This window comes from Phycodurus eques, chromosome 3 (assembly GCF_024500275.1).
Source record: "Phycodurus eques isolate BA_2022a chromosome 3, UOR_Pequ_1.1, whole genome shotgun sequence".
Classification (NCBI taxonomy): domain Eukaryota; kingdom Metazoa; phylum Chordata; class Actinopteri; order Syngnathiformes; family Syngnathidae; genus Phycodurus; species Phycodurus eques.
Window position 1 is genome coordinate 31554438 of NC_084527.1, and position 22333 is coordinate 31576770.

A 22333-nucleotide genomic window follows, 5' to 3' on the forward strand; every position below is an offset into this window, starting at 1 on the left:
CATAAATCAAATAAAAACAGAATACAATGATTTGCAAATCATTTTCAACCTATATTAAATTGAAACCACTACAAAGACAAGATCGTTAATGTTCAAACTGATAAACTTGTTTTTGTTGCTGTTGAAACCCTTCACTCATTTCAAATTTGATGCCTGCAACACATTCCAAAAAAGCTGGGACATGGGCATGTTTACCACTGTGTTTACATCACCTTTCACTTTAACAACACTCAATTAGCGTTTGGGAACTGAGGACACACATTTTTAAATTCATTTTTATATACACACACACACTATATTGCCAAACGTATTCGCCCCCCCCCCCCCCCCCCCATCCAAATAATCAGAATCAGGTGTTCCAATCACTTCCATAGCCACAGGTGTATAAAATCAAGCACCTGGGCATGCAGACTGTTTTTACAAACATTTGTGAAAGAATGGGTCGCTCTCAAGAGGTCAGTGAAGTCCAGCATGGAACTGTGATAGGATGCCACCCGTGCAACAAGTCCAGTCGTGAAATGTCCTTGCTCCTACATATTCTTCAATCGACTTGTCAGCTGTATTATAAGAATGTGGAAGCATTTTGGAACGAAATCAACTCAGCCACAAGGTGGGAGGCCACATAAGCTGACGGAGCGAGGTCAGCGGATGCTGGGGCACATAGTGAGAAGAGGTCGCCAACTTTCTGTCGACTCAATCGCTATAGACCTCCAAACTTCATGTGACCTTCAGATTAGCTCAAGAGCAGTGCCCAGAGAGCTCCATTGGAATGAGTTTCCATGGCCGAACAGTTGCATCCAAGCCATACATCACCATGCAAAGCGTTAGACGCAGTGGTGTAACGCACGCCACCACTGGACTTTAGAGCAGTGGGGATCCGTTCTCTGGAGTGATGAATCATGTTTCTGCATCTGGTAATTTGATGGATGAGTCTAGGTTTGGCGGTTATGTCACTTTGTCTGACTGCATTGTGCCAAGTGTAAAGTTTGGTGGAGGGAGTATTATGGTGTGGGGTTGTTTTTCCAGGAGCTGGACTTGGCCCCTTGGTTCCAGGGAAAGGAACTCTGAATGCTTCAGCATACCAAGAGATTTGGGACAATTCCATGCTTCCAACTTTGTGGGAACAGTTTGGAGCTGGCCCCTTCCTCTTTCAACATGACTGTGCAACAGTGCACGAAGCAAGGTCCATAAAGACATGGAAGATCAGAGTCTGGTGTGGATGAACTCGATTGGCCTACACGGAGTCCTCACCTCAAGTCAAGGCAGGTCATGTTTGAGCAGGAAGGGCCAAACTGTTCCTACAAAGTTGAGAGCATAAAATTGTCCAAAAGCTCTTGGCTCCTTTCACTGGAAACAAAGAGCCAATATTTCGGACAATTCCATGCTCCCAAGTTTGTGGGAATAGTTTGGAACTTGCCACGTCCTCTTCCAACACGACTGTGGACCATTCAACAAAGCAAGGTCCATAAAGACATAGATGAGAGTCTGGTGTGGATAAAGCTGACTGGCCTGCACAGAGTCCTGACCTCAACCCGATAGAACACCTTTGGGATGAATTAGAGCAGAGACTGAGAGCTGGGCCTTCTCATCCAACATCAGTGTGTGACCTCACGATTGCACTTCTGGAAGAATGGTCATATATTCCCATAAACACACTCCTAAACCTTGTGGACAGCCTTGCCAGAAGAGTTGAAGCTGTTTTTGTTCCAATGGTGGACTAAAATCATATTCAAACCTATGGATTAGGAATGGGATATCACTTAAATTCACATGTGGGTCAAGGCAGTTGAGCGAATACTTTTGGCAATATAGTGTGTATGTATATACACGATAGACAGACAGACAGACAGACAGACAGACAGACAGACAGACAGATAGATAGATAGATAGATAGATAGATAGATAGATAGATAGATAGATAGATAGATAGATAGATAGATAGATAATGCACAGAAAGGAAAATTATTTACCGAAATATCGAATTATCAATCAATCAAATGAATCAATCAAATTATTAAAAATGCATTTATGTTTGATTTGTTAGTTATTTTTGTTTTGTTTATCTTACTAGTAGTTTGCTGAATGCATGTCTTATTTAATATTCATGCTTATTTCACAGTTATGGTTGATTTATGGCACTATGTCATTCTCAAAACGTGAGTGTAGTGTGTGTGTAATACAATGACCTCTCAGTCAATTCAAGTGGATATTCAGCAATGATTGAAAGGACATTGCTTGTTAATAGTGAATGATTCTTTACTGTGAGGGGCATACACTGGAGTACATGTATACGTGTGCTGTATCCTCTATATAATGTATATGCTACACACACACACAGTGTTGAGAAGATTACTTTGGAAATGTAGTTGGCTGCAATTACAAGTTACCCGCTTAAAAATATAACAATACTGTATCAATCTAAAAAATTACTTTTGATTACTTTTCTTAATTTTGAATCGGTCTTGTATTTGTTTTTTTATTCATCTATTCGACATGAAGCTACATTCTTTTTCTGCTTCGCCTCTCATTTACTTAATATTCTTACATATTGCCCCCTAGTGTTCTGACTGAGATACCACAGTTGGATAAAATTGTGCCTTTATAACAAGATGACAAACTTGTTTTCCTCTTTTTTAATTAATGCCTTGTGTTTTGGATCCTCAAGAAATGCCAAGTTTAAACTGAAATCTATTAATATTTGTGCTTTATTTTTATTTGTGTTGGAAATTGCCTCACTAAAAATGTTGTAAGACAAAAAAACGCAGTTTGCTGCTATATCCACAATGTGACATTAAGAAAAATACTTTTATCGAAAAGATGAAACCAATTAATCGTTCATTATTAAATGAAATGTGTAATTTTGTCTTGTGTTTTCATAATTGCTGTTTAACCATGCAAAAATATATTTTATCCGAATACTTGATTATTAGATAGAATTCTCTGTAGGATACGTGATTACTAATTCCAGCACTACTGGGTGCAAATTCTAATTTGTAACAGGTCTGTTTAATGTAAGTTAAGAAATAAAGTGCGTAAGTCATAGCCTACTGTAGCCTACTGAAAACATACTATCGATCGATTTTGAAGGAGGCAAATTGGCTTTGAAGGTGCAAATATTTTGCTCAGCTCCCTGGTTTTCTTATAAAGGTTCAATGTACTTGTTTATATGATTTATTTTCATCAAGAAATATCAATTTTAAACGCATACACGATCTGTGTAGATTTAATATATTATTACTTTGTTTTTAAAATGACTTGAAATAATTCAAAACTCAAAGTGCAAGTCTTGTGACTTGACTTGGAACTTGCCTGCCTCGACTTGGGACTTGACTCAGGACTTGAGGGCAAAAACTTAAGACTTACTGGTGATGTCCAAAAAGAATGACTTGGTCCCACCTCTGAAGGACTCTAGCTCAAATCACGGCTGTGCGACTTCTGTCAGTTTCATGCTGGAGATACAGTTGTACTATGTTATTATGTGTGATGTACTCAAAAATATTGTAATGCTTACATTAAAGAAATATGTATGTTCACGCCATTGGATCATCTAAGTGTAAAAATTGCATGCTTGCATGGGTTAACTCCAGGTACTCCAGCTTTCTGCCACATCCCCCCAAATTTCCCATAGGTGTGAATGTGAGTGTGAATGGTTGTTTGTCTTTTTTATGCGCCTTGCAATGACTGCCGACCAGTCCAGAGTGCACCCCACCTTTTGCCTGAAGTCAGATGGGATAGGCTTCAGTTATCCACAACAACAACAAAAAAGTTACACCACAATGTAAATTTGCACCTTGAAGTTTTCTTCCAGTAGTAACATCATACTTTCATCATATATCTCACTGGATGATTTTTTCCCCCCCCTTTTCTTCCAGTGCCATATTACAAAGACTCCACCAATGCTGGCTTGCGATTCAATAGAGCAGCATTCTCCTTTTAATGGTGTGAGAGCAAACCAATCACAGCACCCCTGGTCCCCCTCCGTTCCCAAGCCTCCAGCCAATCCCAGACGCCGTCGCTCCACACGACACTATGTGCTGATGTCCATTAACTGCCTCATATATAGTGCATGTACGAAAATGTGGAACAGTTTCCTAACTTGTCTTGTCTTTTGTGCATTTGTGTGCGTGCGTGTGTGTGTGTGAGTGCGCACGACTGTGTGAATTTGTGTAGAGTGGGGGGTGGATGCATGTGGGAATGTGGTTTCTTGTTTATCTATCTAGCTGTGCAGAAGGCGCGAGAGGGAGTGAGGGAGGGAATCAGGGAGGTAAGGAGAGAGGGAGGAAAAAGAGAGAGATTTGTGAGCTACTTGTACAAACTCCTGGCTGAGGCCCCACTGGCGGCAGGGAGATCGGACTGAAAGAGTGCATGGCAGGATTGTGCTTCAGTGTGTGTTTGTGCATGTGTCTGGGTGAGACAACCAGAGAGAGGAGCATTCAACCCATTTCACCCACACTGGCCAGTTTATTTTTTTACCCCTGAATATGGAAGTGTTTCCTCCTTTCTACCATCCAGCTACCCTAGATTGCTGTTGCCCAACTTTTGGTCCAACTGCCGGTAAGTATTTGAACTGATTGACCTTCTCTTTTAGAACTTTACTCATAATGCATGTCTTTAGCACGTTTGCATGTGTTCATTATTTGCCTGATAATAGGGTATAATATTTTAAGTTTAAAAAAAAAAAAAACACCAAAAAAACAATTCTTAAACAACGACTGTGTCAAATATTTTTTTGCTGTTTTAGTTCCAGCAAGCACATTGGCATATTGCGTGATGTTAATGTGCATGACAGTGTATGGATTTATTTTTTTTTTATTTTTTTTGAGTGAATCCAGACAGAGGCTCTGTGTGTGAGAGAACTTTGAGAAGAATGTATGTGAGAGAGAGCAATGAGACAGAGATTGTGTGTGCTGGACAAAGTGTGCCGAGTGTGAAAAGTGTGTGTGTGTGAATGTGCGTGGGTGTGATTTAGTGTTTGCTCTGTGGGAATGCATACTGCAGCAGGCAGTAGCTATGTTTGACTGGGAGGAACTGAGCCAGACAGAAGACAAAAGCGAGCGGGGCAGTCCAGACAGGGTAGGTCAGCCATTAGAGGCTGAAGCAGAGGGACAGGGCAGCCAGCTGCTGCTGCGATGGGAGGGGATCCCAAGCCATTGGTGATCGACAAGGGTTAAGGGAGTTCCTATTAATTTTCTGCTTCTCAAAGTGTACTCCTTCACTCTTCAACTTGCTTTGCACGCCAGTAGAAGTATATAAGATTAATCTTCCTTGAATCATTGGTGCAAACTTTTAAGTGTGTACCATTCTCAAACATTGAGGGTCCATTATCAAAAATTTATTGTTTGCCACTGTTTCCAAATCAGCATACAAGAAAGGGGAAATGCAGAATAGGAAGTCTAAATATAGAGGTGGTTAAATATAGATGACAAATGAGGAGAATTTGTTTTTTCGCACAGGCTATATTTCCCTTTTCCTTGGTTTTCCCCACCAACTCACATTGGGAGTCATTGGAATGTATTTAGTGACAGGAAACGATGGATGTTCCTACGTGGGTTTTTTTTTTTTTTTTTGTCCTTGTCTGCTCTTGTCCAAAGCTCTTAATCCAGTGCAAAAGGTTGAGTGCATAAGACAATAACAACAATAACATAAACATCACTACAGACCACAGATGTACACAGGGCTGCTGCAAATATACAAAGGCTCAGACGCAACAATCATACAATTCGTCCATTTCTGTCAAGTCGTCATATAAGGAAGCTCTATGTGAGTACTAACCTCCTAGGTAGAAAGCAAAGTAAAATACCTGTTCATGTAGAGTCTTGTCATCCTGATACACATCTTAGCCCACATCACCAGTAATGTCACAGATGTGTTTTCATCGGCGGCCTGACTCAAATTGCAAAGTCTCCAATATCAGCTATTTCTTTATAAAAATGCGTACAACCATTTTCTTCCCAAATTTAAAATAAAAAAGTTATCATATGTTTGTATTTAGGGACTTCAGATCACCAAATTGTGTCATTGGCAAACTTGTGTGTAGGTGAATTATTAATTTGGGTTTCCATCTTAGATATGATGTCCTGTACCGTCTTTGCCTCAGATGACAGGACCTCCCAGCATCACTTGTAGAACTAATGTAGCGTGCTCAGTTCAAAGAGGGCAGCAGTTGTGTAAGCAGCTCCAGCGACCCTTCAACTCAGCCCTGCCTGGACTCAGCTGAGCCCTCGAAGGACTTTGGTCCCATGCTTGACGCTCTATAAGCCCCTCTACATGCTTTGTTCCCTCCCAGGCCTGTGTACCTGGATTTGAATAGAAACCAGACAGCAATACTCCAACACACACACACACACACACACACCACCACCACCACCCCCAAACACTCACACAACTGACGGTCTCCTCTGACACCACTCTTGCTCAGCACAATGAGGATTTGTTAGTGCTCAACTGAACTGCAAGCTCTCAGAGACAAAGCATATAGCCTCCCACCGCAGTCCTCAGACCGGGAGTGCAGCAAGCTGAAGCACAGGCAGGCAGGACAGCAGCAGGGGGGCCCAGGGTGGGGTTTGGGAGAGGGAGGGAGTGGGGGTTGTGTGCAGGGGAGGGATTAACAGACAAGCGCTTTGAGTTGGGGGATGGGGGCCAGAAATGAACAGGAAATTACTGCCTTTGATGAGGCTGTGGCAGATTATGCAGAGACTGAACTCCTCTAGGCGTCTTGTCTTCCCCCTGCCATAAAAAAACCTGTTTGAGCAGAAAATGCCAGAACTCTTCAAGACCCCCATGTGTCACTTTCCTCTGGCTCCAATGGACTTGTACAGGTGCTAAGTAAACACTCAGAAAAGTACCCCCCAGCTTTATAGTTGAACCTTTCCCTTCCCGGTGTTTTCCTCCCCTTCAGACACCAGTCTCTGACCATGTCATGGGAATCCTATAAATTCAAGTCGATCCGAACCATTTTCACGCACTGAAAAAATCTGAATCAAGTCCCAAAAAAACCTCCTTTGCTACAAAATATGTCTCCTGCGCCAAATGAAATCGTATTCTAAGAATTCTTCATTTGTCTGCTAGTGCAAAACAATGTTCGTACTGAATGTTGGCTTGTGTGCATTCACCCATATTTAAACCAAAACAGCACACAGTTCAATGATTAATGATTAGATTAATGATATCATAAATTATTTTTAGAGTTAATTAAACAATGACTTAACGTGTGACATTTGAACCTTTTGCAAGACAAATACACAAGCCCCTCCGTGCTATAAGCGCGTTTCTGAGCATGAGGGGAGATGGTAATGTGTGTTCAGTGAATATCAGGGTCGATTAGAGAATTGCGTCTGGTCGAGCTACAGCAGATTAGACATTGCCTGCCTAATAAAGCAGATATATGCCGCAGGCCGGTCGTCTAGCGCTCTGACCCACATTGCTCTGATGTGCACGTCACTTCCCATTACTGTGACAATTGGACGCCACATCAGCTGTGTGCACCATGATCTGCATACCCTCCCCACAGGCGTAGCCTTGCTGGCCGTAACCTCATGTTGTCACTAACCTTGGCTTCAAGAAGTGTGGCGTGAGTCACAGCGAGGCATTGCCACTGCGGCTGTCAGTCCAAAGTGTCGGTGGTAGATTTGTCACGCAAGCAAAATGTTGACCTTGATGGTAACAAATCTAAGCATCAAGTCATGCCGTGTCATATTGAATAAATGTAAGATACATGTTAACCCCTGTGCTTTGGTTTTAGCAACAAGAAACATTTAGCCATAAAATAACTATAAAAGCTCGGCATGACAGAATTCGCATTAGTTTCCTTCCTGTGTTGACAAAGGAAGTTTGTAAATTTTTGTCTCCTGAATTTTCATGTTCCTACTTTCTGCAAATAATAAAGAATGAAGACTAGAGGTGGTAGGACAGATTCCTAAAAGAATAAGACTGAATTCAAAATCAGGTACAGTATTCCCTCGCTATATCGCGGTTCACCTTTTCCGGATTTAGTGCGTTGCGGATATTTTTTTCAAATTCATATTGTGCAAAATTCACCATAGCGCGTGATTATGAGTGTATGCTGTCATTTATGGTGGTAAAATAAACGCTTCCTCACCTGAAACATTAAAACTGTTTAAAAAAAGAAACATTCATTACAACACAATCTGTAAATAGTGTACAGTACTGCTGTGAAATACAGTTTGTTTAAGATTTTAAAAGGTTTTTAAGAGTACAGAAAGTTTTTATAAGCGTATGGTAGAGAGTTATAGGAGTGTGGGGAAGATTAATACGATTCTGGGGAGGTTCATACAGCTATAAAATCTATATAATCTTAACATTTTTATTATTATTATTATATTATATAATTATTATGATTCATCCATCCATCCATCCATTTTCAGAGCCGCTTCTCCTCATAAGGGTCGCGGGCGTGCTGGAGCCTATCCCAGCTGTCATCGGGCAGAAGGCGGGGTACACCCTGAACTGGTTGCCAGCCAATCGCAGGGCACATACAAACAAACAACCATTCGCACTCACATTCACACCGACCATCTACCTATTTGGAGTCGTCAATTAACCTACCATGCATCTTTTTTGGGATGTGGGAGGAAACCGTAGTGCCCAGAGAAAACCCACGCAGGCACGGGGAGAACATACAAACTCCACACAGGCGGGGCCGGGGATTGAACCCCGGTCCTCAGAACTGTTTGGCAGACGCTCTAACCAGTCGCCCACCGTGCCGCCTACTTATTATTATGTAGTATATATTATTATTAGGGATATTAAATTATTGTTATATATTAAAATATATATCATATATATTATTCGTTGTTAATTACACTCACACGTATATATATATATATATATATATATATATATATAAAGGCTACACAACATTGGAATAGAATGGCATTGCAATTTTTTTAAACCTGCGATATACATTGCGATGTGAAATAATACATGATGAGTGTTGGGAAAGTTCATTTTCTACATGAACTAGTTCAGAGTTCAGTTTATCATTCCAAAAATGAAGTAGTTCAGTTCATAGTTCCGAATTAAAAATTTTGAACCAAGTTAAAAAATTAATCATAGTGTTTCCCCCACTCAATATGTTGCCTGACGGACTATTACCCTCAAAACACTGGCATTTCATTTCCCCATTGTTGCCACCCATTCATTCGTTGTAATTTTAATATTACAGTTGCTTCACTGTATATTACAGTACACCAACATCGCAGCAGACCCTGCGATGTGACTATTGTGCACACGTACATCGCGATGAGGATGCTCAAACATAATATCGTGCAGTTCTTATAAATACACACACACACACACACACACACACACACACACACACACACAACTAATGTAAGGGGTTCGGTGGCGGTTCTGCAGCTGGCTGACGGAGACAAGTCTGTTTGCAGGCAGCCTGAAAGATAATTGGCAGCTATGCAGTGAAAAGCGGCCTCAGCAACAGATAAGGACTCTGCGGAAAGCTCCATAATCAGCACGGATTAGCAAATGATAAATCATGGGTTCACATAAGTATGCTGTCACTGCGAGAAGATCGAGAGGTAGGGGGAAAGCAAAAGAGGGGAAATAGTGAAAGCGTGGGATAGAGAGGAGAGTGAATAGTGGTGAGGATGTGGATGTTTTTTCTGTAATTCAAAAGAAAGACACAATAATACCATCGAGCAGGTCAGCAGGAGAAACGGGCTGTGAGGGGGGAAATGAAAAGAGGAGAAATTAAAAGCTCTGCCAACACTCTGGCTAATACAATCTTCTGCCTGTCAGATTACCTCCTTTAATCCAGAAAGGTTTAACGCCTCTTAGAAATCTGAAAGAAGACATGAATTCAGCAGAGATTTTCCTCCGCAAGGGATGAGGAAGGTGCCAGGGAGGAGGGTTAAGTCTCTGAGCAACTCAGAAAAGCACCGGCCTCAACAGTCGTCAAAGTTTTATGCAGAGGATCAGCGTTTGAATTCAACTTACCTGACTTTTACCACCGCAGTATTCATTTACTTCCAGAGTCACGCTTTTACATATCGCTTTGAAATAACAGTTGATCAGAACACAAAGCACAATGCGGTCGATTAAGGACATAGTGTCCCTGCTGGTATGATACAGAATGCATTATAATGCAGCGACGTAGTACGTTTTAATTTTTTTATTTTTTATTATTTTTTCTTTAATCTATGGGAATAACAGAGCACTGTGACAAAATAAGTAAGGGTTTTGTCTCAGGAGGTAAAACAAGGCAGGAACAGCGCCTGTCATTGGGGCTTCAATCCAAAATGCTAAATAAGTGGTTCATGGCACCAGACCAACAGCAACATTTAAAACATAAGAGTTTTAGTATTATATACTGGGTTTGGGGTGCGCTAATATGTCTATTCAAAATAATACATATATGTAAATACATCCATATCAAACCACTTCCCCGCATGTAACTGCTCTTTTTGCTCAGTTTATTCAGCCCCAAAAAATAGTGTTAGCCTTGGGCTCGTTCTAGGCTGTAAAGTAGAACAGACTGCATGTGGGCAGAAAAAGTCAGTATCAAACAGTCTGGTTCATCCTTCTGTCTCCAACTGACTTCAAAATTTAAAAATGAGAATTATGATGATTTTTGGCTGAGGGGGCTTTTAGATACATTGCAACCTATTACTGCAGGGTGCCGCCAATCTGCACTTCTAAGTCTGTTGAAGATTTTAAAAAAATGTTTGTGGACTCCAGAGAAATGTCACGGTTTAATGCAGACAACACCCAAAAAAGGGTTCTTTCATCCCACTTTGTTAGAAAATTCTCCCAACTACAGTGAAAAAAGTGTGCAATACATATTCATCAGCCTCAGCATTCATGAAATGAGCCGACAAAGCTTTGGAGAGAAGCGAGGAGTGTGACATGCAATAAGGTTCTCTCAGGCATGCTGCACAAGTGGATAAGTCAACAAGACCCAGATTGACATGATCAAGTGCTTCAGTACTGGGTTCAAAAAGGTGCACATCAAAGCGACATGAAAGATATTGACATAAAAACAGTAAACAGACACGGGCATCAGCAGAGGAAAAGGCAAGATTTCGATGGCTACAAGGACGAATCTAAGGAAAAGAGAAACAGGGAAAGGTAAGTCAGAAACACTGTGGATGATTAGTTCGAGGAAAGTGTCACCATAGAGAGTCACGGGTTAATGCTGAGAAGCAAGTTGGCAGTGGAGAAAGGAGCTGGGTTGGCTACAGTCAAGGTTGCTTGTGAATGCCTGCAGCCTTGGCAGGATGATCCATGGCACGTGGATGCTGAGTGATTCTGGAAACGCTTGGCAGTCGGCCCGAAGGAGTCCCTCAACTGGAGCAGGGCCAGGCTAGCCTCTGATACTAGTAACTAAGTGAGCCCCTATCTTCAGCTGTTGACTCTGAACAGTCAAACAGGTTATAATTGACCACTTGAAAAGGATATGAGTGGCTAAACAGCTGTAAAAGATTCGTACTACAATTGCTAGTCCTTCCGTCAACATTCTAGGGGTTAGTTTTTCTTCTTATGAACTGGGGGGGGAAAAACGAGCAGTGGTTCTCAACTGTTGCCACCCTGGGACCCACATTTTGACCAGGCATGACCAGTCACGACCCAATTTTCCAGAAGTAAAGCACAATAAAGAACAGCAGTTCAAAAACAGCCTTTGAAATCACGTACATCATATTTTTAACCATAACTACACGTTTAAATGTTAAAAGTATGGCTGTCAACCTTAATCGCGGATGGATATCTGAAATGTGGTTCAGGTTGCTATAAGGCCAGTGATCAGGTCAATGCTTAAAGTTTAGTTTTAAAACGGTCTGAATTATGCTATAAAACCACCAATGGCATTCTTTCAGTGTTTAAATGCCCCAAGCAATTACATTTTTTACCCATGCCTGTTTAATTAATGTTATTTTCAAAATAACAGGCAAGTCTTACCTGGGGTGTACATTATATATCTCACTGCTGGCAGCGATGTAACGTGAATTTGTATGCAAGTCGGAATGCTCCATATTGTATCACTTACCAACGTAACATAGTACTAAAGCCATAATTATAGTAAATATTTGTATGGAAAAACACAGACACAACAGCAAATCAAAAAACATAAATAACTAAAAACAACAGCACATCAAAAAACAACAACAAATAACTAATCACAACAACAAGTAACTAAACACAACAGCAAATGAAAAATCACAACAAGTGAAAAACAAAACGAAATTAAGATACCAGAAAAGGTAGGTACTGGTCAGGGATAAGACTCATCGCTGATTGGACGAGAGGGACGGCTTGATTGGATGACGCCGTCCGTCTGTTCAGTCCAACCTCTTTTAAATGTGTAGTCAGCGTGCACATACTTATTTGAATGTCATGATTTAGTTCTGAGCATATCTTTCCAGTATCACCTCATACAGTATGTGTAACGGGAGCTAGACTGTGCGGATGTATGGTAAGAAACCCCACTGCCCAATCCTTAAAAGAGGATGCTGGCTGCTGACTTAGCGGCCCAGGCACTCGTCTCCCACTACTTGACACGGTGGTAGCATAGGTTCGAACCCCGGTGTGGTCGACCGGGTGGGAAGTGTCGCCGTAGTCACGTAACCCAGAACACAACGTAGAGGAACAAAATCAGAAGGGTTACATATGTCCAGAGTCTAAATATTCTTTTATAGCGCCAGCTACGCTTGAATCAGCGGAAACACTCAATTCAAAAACCACGCCAGAGGCGCAATACCTTCCTGGTCAGAGCATCCAATCAAGTCTTTTCTTTCATCCAATCAGTGATGAGTCTTCCCTTCCCCGCCAGTACCTACTTCTTCCGGTACCTTAATTTCTTTTCAGTTTTTGTCTATTTGCTGTTGTGTTTAGTTATTTGTTGTTGTAATTAGTTATTTGTTGTTGCGTTTTTTGATTTGCTGTTGTGATTAGTTTATTTGATGTTGTGTTCTATGATTTGCTGTTGTGTTTAGTTATTTGTTGTTGTGCTTAGTTATTTGATGTGTTTTTCAGTTTGCTGTTGTGTTTAGTTAATTGTTGTTGTGCTTAGTTATTTGTTGTGTTTTATGATTTGCTGTTGCGTTCAGTTATTTGTTTTTGTGATTATTTGTTATTTTTGATTTGCTGTTGTGTTTAGTTATTTGTCATTGTGTTTAGTTATTTGTTATTCTGCTATTTGTCGTGATGAGTTATTTTCTGTCGTGTTTTTTAACTTGCGATTGTGTTTTGTTATTTCCTGTTGTGTTTTGCACTTCAGGGCCACCGTAGAACATCCTTGAAAGAGCACTGACATAAATAATAGTTTTCTATTAATATCACACAACAAAACATGCCAACAAACAACGTCACCTCAAAAACACTGCAGTTCCATTTCAATTTACTGCCAAATAATTTATAATACAATGTACATACAATGGCAATTAAATTATCTGATACTATAATATTCAGAATTCTTTCTAAACTGACTTTTGCATTTCATATCTGGAATTTTATATTCCTTACCATTCGACTTTGCAATTTAGTAGTTGGACAGCTATATACAATATAAAATGAGCGCTGCTGCAGTGGTATATCTCATACATACTGTATTACATAAAACGTCCAATCTGGCTTCAATCCTGTTGTGACGGGTACAGTAATTAAGGCATATTTGTTGAATTTTATTGAGTTGGGCATGAAGAGGCTCACTCGCATTGCTGGGGATTGAGATTTTATCTTCCTGTGTACTTCCATTGCAAAAGATCTCTGAGCATTGCATGCTGAGAAATGCAGGATGGTATAGTATTGCATGGAATTACATTTGCTGCAAGCATCCCAGCTTGCGTATTTTTGAGCAACCATCGGAGCTATGGTGGTCGTGTCAAGTTATGAGAAAATTGTTTGTACCATATGAAGTAGGGCAGTGGTCCTGGTGCTTTCCTAATTATTATTTACTCATGATGCCTAGCTTTTAATTGCTTTTGAGGTTCTTTTAAATTGCATGACTATAAATAACTGGTAAAAGACAACTGGCAACTACTACTGTGGCAAAGCACAACTGTAGCAAATGTGACTTGTAAATTGTGTGTACGTGAGGTATAATGTACTGTATGGGGGTGTGAATGCATTCTTTATGTACAGTATGTATGCTTTTGCGCATTAAGACTGTTGTCAAAAAAGCTAATTATTACATCTCGTTAGGGTTGTTCAAAATGACTTCCGGTGATTTCCGAAAATGAAAATAAATTCCCACACTGCCTACAGTATGTTAGCTCAATTACTGTGCCATGGTCACAGGGCAACACTGCATATCTTTAACCATCTTGTTCACACAGAGGCCAAATCCTGACTCCATTTTATGAAGTAATGACTTAATTAATGTTTGCTTCAATTTTCTCTGGCTTTGAATAGGGCAGCATGGAGGCCTGGCTGTCGACCAGCCGGCAACACGACAGAGTACACTCTGTGCTTCTCATTGTCCAACCCCTGGAATGTGCTGACGATGCAGGGTTCACAGTAGTTCAGTCACATTGTTACACTCTTCACTCAAGCTCAGTCAGGCTCTCGTGCTTGTCCAGCTATTTTTACACGCCATACTTTTGCTACTTTGTCAGTTATTCAATGTTTCTGGGGATGGCACCAGTATTATCTTAACGTAACATAAGGAATTATTATCATGCTTAACAATCAGAATGCAGAAAGTTAACCAATAAGTCCAGAGCTATTTGAGAAGGGGGGGGACCTCAAGTGTATCTGTGACACATAGCCAAGGAGTCCAAGTGCCAATGAGGGAAGCCACTTTAGCCTGAGCCAGGGGGATTGAAAAACTATTAATTCCTTACTTGTGTGTGAATGGAAACACACACTGTAGAGCAAGGAAATCCAGGGAGATGCATTCTTGAAGCAAAGAGGCATCTAAAACTGGAAAACATATGTGGGCACATATTTCAGTTGTGACATCTTCTCAGTTCTCACCTAAATTTAATGGGAACATCTTTTTACAAGAATTTGCATACACAGTATAATACAGTAAACCCTTGTTTATCACGGGGGTTACATTTCAGAAAAACCCAGCAATAAATTAAATCTGCAAAGTACCAACCCATTATTTATTATTTTATAAATCAGAAGTTTCATATATGCAATTCAATCCCAATATGTGATATTTGTAAGAGGTGCAGATATTTTATTTGTCCACCTGAGGTCACAATCCACACACTCGAAACAAGCACATGCCTATTAAAAGCAAGTGTGCTCTGCTTGAATGACATGAACAATAGCCCATGCAGACATGGTGAGAGCAGGTGATTTCCTACCTCAAGCACTGGCGCCGTTCCTCGCACTGATGGTCCTGGCAATGTAGTCAGCGAAAAGCATTATGAGAACCCAGAAGTCATTGCAGTGATGTTTTTAACTACAGTATTGTAAGGGTAGAAAATGAAGCAAAACATTGCTTTTTACTTGAATTTGTTCCTGTGGATATTGTTATGCATTCGTGGCTAAGGTTGGTATTTGTGAATGTATTTCATAAAACTCTGACTGTGGCTTGAGTTTTAAACCGTGGCTTTCCTGTCATGCTCTTTGTATCCTCAAGGAATTTGGTGACTTACCAAACGTATGATTTGAGATTACTTATTAAGTTTTCTTTTTCTGCTAAGAATAAGAGCACAATTGACCTTTTGTAAATCATAACAATCAGATGTGCAGGTGAGTAACAGCACTAAACAGACCTATAATTTTTTTTTTTTAAAAACGCGATGAACTGAATCCGGAGTAAGTAAACTGTGATATAGCGGTGGAATTACTGTAACGATAAAGACTGTAGGCGGCACGGTGGACGACTGGTTAGAGCGTCAGCCTCACAGTTCTGAGGACCCGGGTTCAATCCCCGGCCCTGACTGTGTGGAGTTTGCATGTTCTCCCCGTGCCTGCGAGGGTTTTCTCCGGGCACGCCGGTTTCCTCCCACATCCCAAAAAAACATGCATAAATTGGAGACTCTAAATTGCCCGTAGGTGCAATTTGTGCGAATGGTTGTCTGTTTGTATGTGCCCTGCGATTGGCTGGCAACCAGTTCAGGGTTTACCCCGCCTCCTGCCCGATGACAGCCGGGATAGGCTCCAGCACGCCCGCGACCCTAGTGAGGATAAGCGGCTCAGAAAATGGATGGATGGCTAAAGACTGTAACTCTTTCGAAGGTAACAGTAGTTTTTACGCCGTAACCAAGGATACGTGCAAAGCTCCATCCTGAAGATGTATGTGTGTGAAGACCTTTATCATAGAGCTTCTGATTGGACATACTAATTTTTCATCGTACTGATCAAACTGAAGGAAAGTCCTGTAGAGCTAAAACAAATTTCCTGACAATGACTTGTGCTGACTTCTTCCACTTGCAAATAAAAAAACTCAAACTAAATAGGTAGGCTAAATTTATCACAAAACGAGGATGGAGAACAAACACAGTCCAGTGTTCTACATTTCTTCATCTTTGTTGAAGGAACCAGGCAAGACGGAGAGGAGGAAGACAGTGTATTGTAGAGGAGACACAGACAGACAGACACAGAGAGCATTAATAAAACATGGCTGCATGATTTTCCAACCTCAAAGAAGCGAACACAGGAAGGCGCACTCCCAGAGCAGAAGCTGAGGTTCAGCGCAGGGTAAAGGGAACAGTAATCTCTAACTAGCACAACACTGCAGTGCACTAAGCTGTGGGGCACAGCCACATTCTCTGATCATACTTAGAAGCATTCATTTGACTGCTTCCCCAAGCCTGACATGTTCTGCCATTTTATTCATGCTATTTCAGATGTTTCCCCCTTCTTTTGTTCCCCCTTTTGCTGCAGGCTGAATGAGAGAGAAACGAGTGGCGCTCATAGTTTTGAAGAAGGTGGGGATGAAGATAAAAAGACGAGCAAGTTTACCACCATATCTGGAGAGCTATTTTAAGGAAATCCAAGCCTCTGCATCATCATCTTCCTCATTCCTTTTGGTTTCCTGTCAACGTCATTTAAACCTCAACGCGAGCATGGGTGGTAACACACTTTGGCACATGGGTTACCCACTCAGGCCAAGAGAAACACACAAGCACAAAGATAAACAGTACTTAAGTTTGAAGGCTTCCATTTCTAAACGACTGATGAAAGCTGAGGGGAACCTAAATCACAGAAAGAACTGATACCATGGCAAATTTACAAACACTGCATAATTTAAATCTGGAACTGCAGACATTTTAAAACACGGGGTCTGGGTGGCAACCAACAGACTATTGTGGGATTTTCCACTTCGTCTGAGACAAACTGAAGCTACTACAAGAACTTAGGGACTAATGGAAATAAACTCAGTAGCACTTTTTGATGTGTCTCAAATATTGTGTGTGTTAAATTCATAAGGCCAGTTAAACATCTGCCATCGATCAAACGGCAATGGTGAGGCCCAAAATCTGTCTCAGTGTCCACGGTGAACATTCAACGCTGTCGGTGAGTTTGAACTCCGCAAAAACCATCGACCGTTGACTGTACCCTGAGGGACACCACAGCGCACGTTCCATTATCTTCATAAAATATACATCTGGGAGCATTTCACTCATAGTGTGAGCCTGCTGAAGATGAATTTATTTTGGGGGGGCCCAGACGTTTTGGCTGTACCTGTAAATGCTGCAATAAACATTCATTGCTGTCGGTGGGTTTACATGAGAATAACTCACTGATCAATGAATGCAAACTGCGGTAAAATGTCTCAGAGAGCCTGATCCACCACTGAGGAGATGACACTGAACAAATATGGTGATAATGGGTGATAATAAAAACAATATCGATAAAAGAAATGAGAATATAGTGGTGCTCATATATAAAAATTTAAATATATAACTTGATTGAGATCAATGATATTTGCTTTTACTCAGACATGCAAACTCCAAAGGCTTGAAAAAGGTGACCAAAAAAAAAAAACATTGTAGGGAGGGTCTGGGGGGGATTCCCCCCCCCCCCCCCCCATACATGCATAAAATAAAAAAATATATTTTCTTTTTATTTTAACGTAAACTAAGCAATCTAGAAGACTGAAGAGTACAATAAGGCAAAAAATAGAAATACAAATTCCTCACGCAGAAAAACTTAGTTACACCGCTCAAGTACATGTTGATGTACAAATTTAAGATAAAAATTAAATTTGCCACACTTCTTTGCTTTTTTGTTCTGGCCTCCAACTTGAGCCAGGCCCATCTCCACCTGCACCTGATGCCTGCTTCAAGCTGTGCCACACGAATAGCATCCTCTTCTTTAAGCACTCTCATTCTCGAAAAGAATTGACTAAAATCAGTCTGTTTCACTTCATTTTTCACTATTAGCACTATTACCAACTTCAAAGGCTAATCCCAAATGCCTCCTCCAGGAAAATATTAAGCACAATATTTTTCTGTTTTTATTGGCCATTTCTGAATTTGAAGTTAGTTCATTCTGTGTTGTGACATAATCCCTGACATCGCTCCGTCGCTTAACACATTTAACATTTTCATATGTAAACTAAATAGATAATTATAGCCGCGTTTCCTAATTAATACGAAATGTACTCGCGTATCAACTCTTATCGCTGATGTTACGGGTGCTTCGTGGTTCCGCTGGGACGACAACCAGGGCCAGGACCTGCAGCACCTCAACGCGAAAATACAAAAGACCAGTGTAACAAATACGACACTGGGTGATCTGATGAGCAAAAATTTTGTTTAAACGTAAGAGTAGCAAGAGAGGATGTCCGCTCCAGAGATGGGCAGAGTAGCAAACCATTGTACTCAAGTAAGAGTACTGTTACTTGACAATAATGTGACTCAAGTAAAAAGTAGTCCTCCAAAAAATTACTTAGGAGTAAAAAGTACACAGTGAGATAATTACTCAAGTACTGAGTAAATCATGAGTAACTTCTGAGTTTTGTAACCACAGCATAAACATCAATAAAAACAATTACAAAATACAATTCTGATGATGTTGTGTGTGTGTGTGTGTGTGTGCACAATCAAAACTACAACAAAACGTGCAATTGCACGGTGATTTCTCAAGTTATACGTGAGATGAAATATCCATGTTTGGGCAGACAGTGCCAGACATATACGACAATACATGAAAGCTGTTGCTTTTGTTCGTCTAAATGTAAACATGAGTAGCGCGCCATTGCCTTCATGGTAACGACGACCTTCCCAACATGACCGCCACGTAGGTACGACAGTTAGGTTGGCTGTCTTATCTAGTGTTAATACCTATGCCCGGGAAGCCCAATAGAAGACGTTGTGTGAGGTCATGTGACTTTCTTGTGTCGTTTGATTGGTGAACTAGACTTAAACGTCACTAGCGCTTAAACTGGTTTGGCGCCAACAGTCGAAGTCGTAGTCTCGCGCATGAAATGGTTGATAAATAAGCAATAATTGTAAATAAAAGTAGCGAGCGACATTTCGATCATTGTAACGGAGTAAAAGTACCGTTAATTCTTAACAGCAGAAGTGGCAGAAGTGTTTTTTCTAGTGTTCAAGGAGTACAAAACAGCCTATGACAACAGCGACAGCGACCCCCCGCCCAGGAAAAACTCTATAGCTCGGATCTATACGATTCACGTATAATAATCTAACAATAAATAACTAACCATCATTCTCAATGACTATATAACCACAATATTCTTGATATTTTACTTAAATCAATTAGAACTGAGACTGTTGCAGTTATTACTGTTTTTATTTTTTCCTGTAGTTTTGTATTGACTACATAATCATTAAAGGCGCCCTGTGGGTTATTCTGGTTAGTAATGCTGTCAGCTAACCTGCACAAGGTGTAAATAGTCAACTGCAAAAGATGCGTGCGTGTGTAAGTCTTGCATTAAGGCAACAAATATACAAAATCCATTGCCGAAAAACATTCCCAAATTTCATTTCCAAACATCATGATGTCATGCCCAAGAGCTACTGTTGAGGCAGAAAATGTACATTTAGCACAGGCTTTCCCCCCCTGCATTTACAAATATATACAAAACACATCGTGTGCTGTAATATAAAAAGATACAAAAAAAACACAAACAGTGTGTTGTGATAAGAATCTGAACCTGTAAAACATAAATATTTTGTATGTACCTGCATGGGGGACATATAGACATGGAAATAATCTTCGACTAATTACTTCATAAGGCTTCATAAACTATGGAGAGAGAAAAAAAAAAATCAAACATAGCCCAGTCGTGGCAGATCCTACATAGCATTTTCTCTTTTTTCCCCCTGTTTATTAATTTATTAATAGAAACAAACTGTAAATTTGGTAAAAACCCAGCATCACGTTTTCAGTAACGTAAAATAATTTTTGCAAATAATGAATTTGACTTAGTGAAATTGCAACACAGGAAAGTCATACAACTGTGAAACTGTGTGACAAGAGATACTATTTGCTACATACATCAGGGCCACACAAAAGTCTGCTTGTTTATCCCCATGGAGTTGCAGCTTTGTCCTCACAAATTCTGAGGTTATAGGCACTGACACTGGGAACAGCCTGACCCACTTCTCGCTAACCTGGAAACGCTCCGCAGGCTGACCCCGAGTCGAACACCAAGCAAGCAAAAGAGTTGGGTGAATAAAATCTAGGGTAATCATGAATTATTAAAGGCTGAAATCATAGGGAAGCATGGGGGCTAACAGCAATAGTTCCAACACACTGCTTTATGCCATATTTCACAGACAAGTAGACACGAAGAGACAACAATGAGAGCAGAATCAAATATCATTACTCAATTAAAATTCACTTTTGAGGAAAAAAAAAAAAAAAAAAAAAAGAACGGTCAAGAGAAAATCTGTGTAAAATCTTTGAGTGCTCTGCTGCTTTGCGCCCAGGAAAATGAAAACCTGGTGATCTTGACTGACTTTTGGACTCAAACAAAAATGCAGCCCAGTTATGCGAAGACAAAGAAAAACCATGGGCTGGGTTTCAGCCAAGTCCTTCCATATGGATGCAGAGAGTTCATCGGGTCCAGGAGGCACGTGGGCAAATACGTAACATGGAAATCCAGCATGCATCTAACCCCCTCTGTTGGCCTGAAATATGTTGTGCAGCAGGAGCCCTTTGCTCTTAGTTGGCGCTGCACTGATTTTGGGGCTCAATAATGATTTAACTGGACGTCATCTGATTGTAAAAATAATAATAATAAAACAAAAATATATTAAATACTATGCAGTATCATTTGACTAAATTCCATAAAGAACTGAGATTTTTGCAAATTATGAAGAAAACCATGTTGCACATTTTCTCATTGCAATAATGTAATAACATACATCTGTGAAATTATTGATGGAAAAAATGAAGCAGAAAGGTATGTTAATGTGTTGTAATAGGAAGCTGTTAATGATTATAAGTAGTCACCAAAGAAGCTTGATAACCCCCCTGACACCCCCCCGCAGCTATTTGTCAGAAAGTGTGCGTGTGTGTGTGTGTGTGTGTGTGTGTGTGTGTGTGTGTGTGTGTGTTTGTGCATGCGTTGGATATTTCCAGGGGCAAAAACTCAATGAGTCAAACATTCCTGATATAGATTAAATACCTACATTATATAACATTGCCTGAGTTTTATACAAATCAACTGTAACGGATCATTTCAAGTATGGATTTGAATTGTTGAACTGATTAATTAATTAGATTTGAATGTCAATGAAACCAGGTGAAGCAACAGTTTTCTTTCTGGTACAGCAGATTTCATTTTTACCAACCCCTCCCCTCATTAAACAGCTTAAACTCACTTTCAGGGCAGTCCAGTTAAAATAAAAACCTAACATTATTTACTATCACTCTTAAATATTGTGGGGCAAATCTAATAAGAATGGGTGGTCATACTGTATGAACAGTTGACAGTGATCTTACTGGGGATATGATTTAGATGATTGGAACTTAATGTACAAGATACTGTAGTGCTAAAAACAGCTGTTGCGACGCAGCTATTTGAACCCTGACCTAGGTTTCTGGTCATTGAATGGGGGGTCTCTGAATTCCCACCCCTGTTAGAACATTTACAAGGCCAGCCTCAGCCCCCCTTGACCTGAGCGTCACCCTTACCCGATCCATGCACTGAGGCATCCTAAGGGTAGAATAGAGCCAATAGTAAGAGAGCTAGTCACCACGGCCACAAGCCCAACTCGTCAAGTTTACAACCTTATCAGGTTTGGCCTCATAAATCCACGACTCCTCCTGCTGTACACAACAATGCTGGCTATTCACTCGGTATGCAGGTTCAATAGTTCTTGTCGGACTTCCTTCCACTTTTTCACCCCTACACCTCCGACGCTCCTCTCGCACATTTATAGAGGGAGGGATGAGAAAGGCTGGAGCAGAACTGCAGACAATC

General features: G+C 40.6%; 1 protein-coding gene and 1 long non-coding RNA gene across 2 annotated transcripts in view; one reads left to right on the top strand and one right to left on the bottom strand.

Moving 5' to 3' along the window:
- nr6a1a (nuclear receptor subfamily 6, group A, member 1a) overlaps positions 1-22333 on the bottom strand; it is a 186510-nt gene that overhangs the window by 117141 nt on the left and 47036 nt on the right. The window lies entirely within an intron of this gene.
- Positions 4123-20856, top strand: LOC133400436 (uncharacterized). The gene is made up of 2 exons (XR_009768348.1): positions 4123-4554; positions 16819-20856. It is a non-coding gene; the product is annotated as an uncharacterized LOC133400436 (long non-coding RNA).